The sequence below is a fragment of the Leiobunum rupestre genome, chromosome 8, assembly GCF_980474605.1.
Source record: "Leiobunum rupestre chromosome 8, qqLeiRupe1.1.hap1, whole genome shotgun sequence".
Classification (NCBI taxonomy): domain Eukaryota; kingdom Metazoa; phylum Arthropoda; class Arachnida; order Opiliones; family Sclerosomatidae; genus Leiobunum; species Leiobunum rupestre.
The window spans coordinates 56,531,584-56,541,809 of NC_143391.1; positions in this window are offsets into that span (position 1 = coordinate 56,531,584).

Here is a 10,226-nt window from a genome sequence, read left to right on the forward strand (position 1 = left end):
AGCTGTACAAGAGCGATTCTCGCATTCCTCCTTCGAAGACGTCCATCCATTTTCTCGCACCCATTCTCCAAGCGTGGATTTCCGGAAATATTATTTAATTCTCCATCTTTATCCTCGAATTAGCAAACCACAACACCTAAACCAGCCAGACACTGCGGAAGAAAACAAAGAAACCATACTCTTTTTGCAAAACCAAAATTAGAATATCCGGATATTAACTTATGGTTTTAAGAAAAAAGTGTAACCATTTAAAATCAAAACCACCATGAAAAATCATTTACAATTTACAACGTGAATGCTCCCTAGTTTTAGCTGGCGTTTTGGTCGAGGGTTAAGGCTTATTATTATTTTCAATTTTCGTAACGTAAAAATGTTAAATTAAAATGCTGCCAGGAAATATATAAATGTTTCATTATCCCCATGTTTAAATATTTATCCGTTAACATTAAAATTTAATAAATATAACGATTATAAGGTTTTGAACGCCTAAGGATCAGTACCGTTGCCCGCCCGTCAACACCGTAAATCACATTAAAGTTCACCACATATGGACGACAGACCAAAATACTTTGACAGGGCAATACCAATTTGGAAATTTCCCGGGGATAACTAAAAAGCCATTCCCACAAGTTTATGGCTTAAAGAAAATGGCAAAACTCATATAACGACGTTTAAAAGTTGCTTGGAAATTGACTCGGATGGAACCACGGATTTAACTACCGCTTTAACAAACGGCACAAATGAGCGGGTAAACCTTGGATAAATTATCCAAGGGTAAACCATTGAGTTGGGAATAAATAGACGTACAACTAAATCTGGCTGGCGCGGGACCAATTTCGTTCAATACGGAGACTTTATCAACTATATCGTTCAATCGTGGCGGCATCTGTCTCTAGTGGTGGCAACTATATTGCAATTAAATTTTTGCGCGAATCATATAACTTTACAAAATATAGATGGCGCTACCGCCTAATTATAAAGATGAATTTCGTACAGTCTTCTCAGAACAGGTCCCGCGTAACCATGACAACCGAAATCGTAATTGTAATTCTAGCAGTATTATTCCCAATTCAATGGGGTAAACACACCCGTGCGGAAAAATTGTTATAAAAATACCAAAGAGCATTAATCCTCCTTGAAAATACACAGACATTCTAACGGCCTACATCCAGCTTGTAGCACGGCCAACTTCGATCTACTCGTACACTCGCCTAGTATACGAGAAGATATAAGTTGGTGGTCTTAAGACGTAAATAATCAAAATAATGATTTAGTAAAAATTATATAAATATAATTTATGCAAACATTTACGTATTAATTATCGGCTATCTAACTTTAAAGGGCAACGCAAGTGACCATGCAGGGGGTAAATTATCTTATAGATAAAAAGAACGACTGCGCATGCGCTATCTGCCATAGCCTTTCCCTCTGTAAAAAAAGCAGAACCATATTTTCCGAATTTATTTTGTATTAATGCACCTCTCGCAGTTTTTACGCAAAATCCATGCATTCTTTAGTCGCGAAAATGGCCGAGAAAAGTGAAGTCTCCGTGCTTACCGACAAATCGGATCCTCACTTTGGTTTTCTTATAGTGTGTTATTGGTAATTAAACGTCTTTGTGAGAACCTTTCGTGTATTTACATTTATACTACACATAAGGATCTTTCAAGTGTTTCCATTGAAACTATACATAGGAGGACCTTCACTTTGTTTTCCACTTCCGGTGTTAATTTTTTCCTGAAACGACCTTGTGAGAACCTTTGTTGTGTTCCATTGAAACTATACATATGAGGACCTTCACTTTGTTTTCCACTTCCGGTATTAATTTTTTCCTGAAACGACCTTGTGAGAACCTTTGTTGTGTTCCATTGAAACTATACATATGAGGACCTTCACTTGGGTTTTTTTATAGTGTTTTATTCGTATTTAAACGACTTTGTGATAACCTTTTGTGTAATTACATTTATACTACACATATAAGGACCTTGCAAGTGTTTCCATTGAAACTATACATATGATGACCTTCACTTTGTTTTCCACTTCTAGTGTGAATTTTTTCTTGAAACGACCTTATGAGAACCTTTGTTTTGTTCCATTGAAACTATACATATGATGACCTTCATGTGGATTTCCTGATAGAGTATTTTATATATATTTCAACTACTATAAGAGTACCTTCTGTGTGTTTCCATTGAAACTATACCTTATCTTAGATTTCCTGATAGAGTTTTTTATTATTATTTAAACTTCTATAAGAGAACCTTCGGTGTGATTCCATTGAAACTATACATATGAGGACTTTAACTTTGATTTCCACTTCCAGTGTTAAATTTGTCTCGAAACGACCTTGTGAGAACCTTTGTTGTGTTCCTTTGAAACTATACATATGAGGACCTTAACGTTTTTTTCACTTCCAGTGTTATGTTTGTCTTGAAACGACCTTGTGAGAACCTTTGTTTTGTTCCATTAAAACAATACATACACTCTTAAAACAGTTGGGTTAAATATTTTGGGTTGTTTTAGTTTTAACCCAAAAATGGCTAAAATTGACTAGTTTTGGGTTATGGTTTTTCTTACATTTTGTTCTGGGTCAAAAAACTGGGTCGAAATGTCTAACCCAAAATTTTGGTTATTTTTTAAACCCATTCTGGGTTGTTATTAACCAATTTTGGGTCACATGTTCTTACAAACCAAAATTGAGTTAAAAATTCGCGGGAAAATTAATTATGACGTCACTATCGTAACGATGCGTCAGTAAGTCGCGCGACGCCATATTTTTCGCGCGAAAGCAGCGTTTCTTCGAGTGAGTGAATGTTGATTTCATTCGTTTTACCTTTTCAATTATACGGTGAAGGTAATTAGTTTAATGACTTTATTGTGCAGCATCTTCATAATAAATATTTAGGGTAAAAGTCATCCATGAACAGGTCCATTCAAGGTTATTTCCCCAATAAGCCTAAACATGCATGCTTCAAAGTGTTAGGCTTAAGTGTTGCCAGAATAACAAAAAGTAGTAATAATAATAAATAGACCCATGCACAATTGCAAAAGCAGATTGCGTTCTATAATATATGTTTAAGTAAACTATTACATATACCAAATGCGCCTAGATCGTGGAATTAGATGTATGGCCTTCTTAAAATTATTGAATATGATAATCTACCATAACCAAATTAACTTAAAAATCCTAGATGAAATATATTATCCAACCATTGGGAAAAATTTAATTTTTGTAAGCTCAATAGCGAACGGGGCTGAATATCTATGGATTTGAAGAAAGTTGGAAGTACGCTGTAAAGTACACTATATCGAACAAAAAACTCTACTTGGTAAATACAAAAATATTTCATACAATATTTCTTTGTTTATGACCTCTTTGCGATAAACTGCCCAAGTGGTCAAACACAAAGAGATTTATATCCAATCTAATTACTCATAGAAGTGAAGAGAAGCACATTGTGAAAAAATTTAATTAAAAGAGACTTAAACAGTTTTAAATTCACAATATATTTATTTATAAGATATAACGTTTCGGAGGCACTCTTCCACCTTCTTCAGGGATTTTTACAAGTCTGACGATATAATGGTAAAACTTCTAACTATTAAGCGCACAAATGTTTTTCGTCCCAAAGTTTTACCATTATATCGTCAGACTTGTAAAAATCCCTGAAGAGTTAGTAATATATTTATAAATTAAAATATTGTGAATTTAAAACCGTTGAAGTCTTTTTAATTTATTTACTCATACATATCAAAATTTTTATCTATTAAACCTGATACTTTGTATATATAAATTAATTTTCAAATTTAATAGGTCTCTTATAATATGAAGTTTAGTAAAAAAAATTCACTTTCGCTCAACCGAATTTACAGCCATTGGGTTAATTAAAATATATTACTAACTCCAAGTCATTTTACCAGTTGTACCTTTTAAGTGGGAACATTCAAAGATGTAATTTCTACTACATAGCTTAATAGAAAATTTATCTGATTGTAATATTTCAGTTGGTTAATGGCCTCTTTGCGATGAAACTGCCCGAATCATGAAACACAGTTTATGGGTAATTCCCACGCTAACACTTTTATAATTTTTTAAAAATCAAATCAGTACCATAGTATGGTACTGAATTGATTTTAAAAAAATTTATAAAAGTTTTAGTGTCAGAAATATCCATAAAAGTGCTAGTCTGTGAAAGTTTCATAAATGTTTCGTAAATCCTGTTGATTTAACAAGGGATGAAGATCAAAAACCTCCTTTTTAAGAGCAAGATTTGACTAATTATTTTATAAATAGCCACAATGAGTCTGAAATAGGTCAGAAATAGAGGTATGATATAGAAATTATTTTTCAAAAACATTTATAAAAGTGTTATTGTTTGAAATATCCATAAAAGTACCAAAACCTCAGTTACTTTTACAAGGGAAAGTAACTAAAAATCCTCATTTTTAAGAGCAGGATTTAACTAGTGATTTTACTAATAGTAAAAATCAGTTTGAAATTGGTCAGAAATATAGGTATGATATAGAAATTATTTTTCAAAAACATTTATAGAAGTGCTAGTCTGTGAAAGTTTCATAAATGTTTCGTAAAACCCGTTGATTTAACAAGGGATGAAGACCAAAAACCTCCTTTTTATAAGCAGGATTTGACTAATTATTATATAAATACCCACAATGAGTCTGAAATAGGTCAGAAATAGAGGTATGGTACTGAATTTATTTAAAAAAAATTATAAAAGTGTTAGTGTGGACAATATCCATAAAAGTACCAAAACCTCTGTTACTTTCACAAGGGTAAGAAATCAAAAATTGTCATTTTTAAGAGCAGGATTTAACTAATAATTAATTTAATAGCCACAATGAGTCTGAGATAGGTCAGAAATAGAGTTATGGTTTCAGTCTCATTGTTGCTATTTATAAAATAATTAGTTAAATCCTGCTCTTAAATATGAGGATTTTTGGTCTTCATCCCTTGTTATACAACAGGTGAGACGAAACAGTTATGAAACTTTCACAGACTAGCACTTCTATAAATGTTTTTGAAAAATCATTTTTTTATCATACCTATATTTCTGACCTATTTCAAACTTATTTTTACTATTTGTAAAATTATTAGTTAAATCCTGCTCTTAAATATAAGGATTTTTGGTTACTTACTATTGTAAAAGTAACTGAGGTTTTGGTACTTTTATGGTTATTGCCCACACTAACACTTTTATAATTGTTTTTTAAATCAACTCAGTACCATAGCTCTATTTCTGACCTATTTCAGACTCATTGTTGCTATTTATAAAATAATTAGTTAAATGCTGCTCTTAAAAATTAGAATTTTTGGTTACTTTCCCTTGTAAAAGTAACTGAGGTTTTGGTACTTTTATGGATATTTCCCACACTAACACTTTTATAAATGTTTTTGAAAAATAATTTCTATATCATACCTCTATTTCTGACCTAATTCAGACTCATTGTTGCTATTTATAAAATAATTAGTCAAATCTTGCTCTCAAAAATTAGGATTTTTGGTTTCTTTCCTTTGTAAAAGTAACTGAGGTTTTGGTACTTGTTGCCCATTGTGAACATCAGTTTATTTATGAGATTTAACTTTTAAGTAATTAAATTAACGAAAATTACTGAATTTGTGAGACTGAATTTTCGTGAATCTAAGATGTATTCAGCCAAAATGTGTAATAATTATATTTTTCACATAAGTTGAACAACTTCACTGAACTTTAAAATCTAGTCTTTCATTGTTATTTTTTAAGATAATATACTTTTATATAGCGAGGCTGAACTTTTTATAATTTGTGAAGCGAAAAGCAGTTTTAAGTCAAATTCCTTTTCATATGGTTTGTATGTTTTTAAAGTTTTGTAATAAACAATTTTTAATTTGTTTTACCACAGTTTAATATTAGTATTTTGCTGACAGTTGTGGTAAAATACAGGTATCTTAAAAATTTGTAACATAATAGTTCTGTTGAGTTAAAATTTTAACTTAAAAAAACCAAGGAACAATATAATTTTTAAAATACAATAATGTCATAATTTAACTATTTACAACAACATTTCGAAAATAAAAAAATTTCCTAAGTGATTGAGTTTGGTATTTATTGATTGTATTCACAAAGGGTAGATGAACGGGCTAGGTTATACCTGCTTAGGCTAGAAAGGATTCTTTTAGGTGAATCAGAGATAGTTTTGATTCTTTTACTAAAAATGTTACGAAGTTTCGGTATATATAAACTAAATGAATGTATTTTTAAGCTAAATGTCAGTAAATACAGGTCCAGTATTATGACTATTTTATATATAGTCTGGAAACCAATTATTTTTGTGTCCCTTTGTAACCCAAATATGGATTCCTTCAGAGTTTTGTTTTGTAAGGCAACCAAAATTGGGCTGTTATTGATGGGATATTAACCCAGTTATGGATTAAAATTTAAAAAAGACCTCAAATAGGACTATTATTGTAACCAATAATGGGTGGTTTGGGTAAATAAAAGCCGAAAATGGGTTACTATTGCAACTAAAAATGGGGTGTTTCAGTTTAAAAAAGAGCCCAAATTGGGTTATTATTGCAACCAAAAATGGGGTGTTTCAGTTTAAAAAATAGCCCAAATTGGGTTATTATTGCAACCAAAAATGGGGTGTTTCAGTTTAAAAAATAGCCCAAATTGGGTTATTATTGCAACCAAAAATGGGGTGTTTCAGTTTAAAAAAGAGCCCAAAATGGGTTTTTATTGCATCCAAAAATGGGTTGTTTCAGTTTAAAAAAGAGCCCAAATTGGGTTATTATTGCAACCCAAAATGGGGGTTTCAGTTTAAAAAAGAGCCAAAATGGGTTATTATTGCAACCCAAAATGGGTTGTTTTAGATATTAACACAGTTTTGGGTTACAAAAAATAACCCAGTTTATGTAATTCTTGTAACCCAACTGTGGGTTAAAACATTACAACCCAACTTTGGGTTGCAAGTTCTAACCATTTCTGGGTTGAAATTTAAATAACCCAAAAAAGGGTAGGGTAAATACTGACCCAGCGTTGGGTTACAAAAATAACCTATTTTGGGTCGATTTTAACCCAACTGTTTTAAGAGTGTATTATGACCTTCACGTTTATTTCCTGATAGTGCTTTATATATATTTAAACTACTATAAAATAACCTTCTGTGTGTTTCCAATGTAACTATACCTTATCTGTGATAAATTAAGCGGGTACGTATTTGGTCGTCAACTATTGGTGGATCCATCTACCGATGGGTCCCAAGTGCGGTATGTAGTGCGCGTATGGGTGAACTCGAACATTTCTCTAAATTAATAAACCATATTCTCAATGTCAACCAGGAGTGATGCGAGGCTGCACAATTTAATACTAACACTAAGACAAATCAGGATTGGCTGCCATTTGGGGAAGGTGAAACACAGCTTTATTTTCAAGAGGTTCAGATATTTACATGACACTTCAAGAATTCGAAATTTAGAGGGAGTTAAGGGTTTCTTTCTCGTAACATGATTCCTACTGATCGAGTATCAATAATATTAAATTGACGTGGAGATGCGTTTGCTACGGTAAGCTATTTCGACCCAGGAGGAGAAGGTTAAGGACAATTTCTACGTTAAGATTGACTACGAGGAATTGTTTCCTTTGGAGAATTCTGTCTTTTGGGTGTCTTGAAGATCGGAGTATCTCAAACGACACGGGAAACAATATCCCGTATTACCGCTGACGGATCTCGCGAAGTGAGTTTTATTTGTAAATGTGGGACGAAGAAAGGTAACGAACTTTATAAATATAAGCACAAAAGATATATTAAACAGGCTCACAATAATTACTTTACCGCAATTGGCTTTTGGTTCTTTGAGGTTATCTATGCAGATAAAACCAAACTGGGCTAGAAATACTATTGGACTGTTTAAAAGACCTAAACATATGTGCGTAATATAAAGATTAGGTTAAAAAACATTTTCTATTATACGAATCTTGTTTTATATGTTTATATATATTACGTGCTACATTTAACAGTCAGAAAGTATGCAGATCGTCGACTCCGGAGGTCGCTCAACTCTTAAAAGACATCCAAAGGTTTTTTCGTAACCGTCACTTTGATACATTACTCTATATTGTTCAGAGATATTATTTTCTAAAAGAAGCGGATGAGGCTCAATTAACATAAAATTATATTTTCAGGCGGACGAAGAATGATGCGCCCTCGCTCCGTTTTTTTGACAAAGCAACTGCGCAACTATATCGCGTATTTTATTTTACCTCATTTATGTTCATACAAAACACGAGTTTTAATTTGAGCCATCCCTCATAGCGAAACGCATAGACTACGATTGTGTTAGGCCAAAGTGTCAGAAATAATGGGTCAAGCGTTTAGAAAAATATTTGATTGTGCAATAATGTGACTCATTTATCATTTCTGATTAAAACTTGACAAATAAATAGGAACACCGTTAAAGGAAGCTCGTACACTTAAGCTTGTAGTTCTTTTGTATAAAAGGATACAAAACCAGCAACAAGTATCACAACCGTAAGAACATTCAACACTGTGCCGTAGGAGAGTTTTAAATTAGTAAGTTATAAAACTTTTTAAATATTACAATTTATTCGTTGTTAAAATACTGTAATTACTGTACGGTATCAAGAATATATTTATTTATATAAATGAATACATTCTTGACGGCACTTAATTTCTATTATTCAGAGTTTTGTGCGAATTTACCAGTTAAGTCTAATCCGGGGAATAAATTCAGGATTTATATTTTGAGGTGAAGCTGTTTAATGTACAATGTAGAAATGATTTTTAGTTAGTCAACTCCAATAATCTGCCGAGACCCGACAAGAAAGAAGTTATTTCCGAGGGTAAAGTTTGAATAAACGACGGATTCTTCGAAAGGGTCTCTTCTTTAAAAAGTTTCGCAATATTTAGAATTCACGGCTTTTTGGGGGCCCCAATTTAATATTTTTTATCGGCCCAGACTGTGCAGAGCGAACAGATTTAAAATTCCCTTTATTTTTCTTCTAAATTACTTTGATATTTATCTTTAATTTTTTAAGCATTTTTTGTTATAGAAACCTTTCATTTTAAGAATAAAATGTTCATTCATTAACTTTGTAAGAGGTATAAATGAAATAAGTTGAACGCCCAGAATTTTTTAAAAATGTATTATAGAAATAAAGTGGAAACCCAGCAAAGGAGTATTTCATGAAACTTTGCAAGATCAAAAATCTTTGATGAAAAATAAAATAAATATTTCTAGGTAAAATTATCGATGAATTCGTATTATGAAAATAATTTTCTATCCAAGAACTATACGTTAGAAGAGATATAAATAGAACGAAGTGCTTTGAATAAAATTTATTAACAATAACTCAAAATGAAAAACAAGTTTGCCCATTATAAACTGCTTGGTTACTTTAAGCGAAATTTTCCAGTGATACACCAGTAAGGGGATCGAGTTTAAATTAGTTGTTTATCGGAATATGTGTTTCTTCGCGATATTATATTGAGGTCTAGAAAAAGTTTTAATTTTTTTTTCTAAAATCCAGGTCGTTCTCTAAAATCAAAGAAAGATCATGAATGCCAAGCTCAGTCTCGCCTTGCTTTTGTGCTGCGTTCTTCTCTTCACTATTTTGGAAACCGGACATTCGACACGTAACAAACACGGTAAATCTTTTATCTTCTTAGTTTATATCATTAGTTTTTCAAATAAATGGGCAAAAGGCATAGTTCGATTAAACCAAAATGAAGCTTTTCTTACGTATTTAGTATTGCCAGTTGAGTTGTGATCTGTTAACTCGGCTTTTTTGAGTACCAGAATATGGGTCTACCATTTTGTCTGAGCCATGCCTTTTATGGTTGTAGAGAAGACGCAGTATGCTATATTTACATCTAAATCGAGCCTTTAAAGTACTTTTGATTTAAATATTTCATTCAACTGATTACATTCTAAAAAACAGAGGCTTTTAAAGATTTTTCTGAATTTTGAGTTAGGTGTATGTCTCATATTTAGGACCTGCCCAACAAAACTATCACTCCTTTATTTATTAAAGTTAGGAAGCTCTCTAGAAGAAGCTACGAACGATGGCTTTTGAGAAACTCACAACCTACTTCCACTCTAGCATATCTTACATAAGCTTCTATATAACTTAGAAAATACCTAAAAGCTATGATGTATTGAATTATTTTGATTTATTTGTAAATAAGAAAAACATTTATAGAAAGGT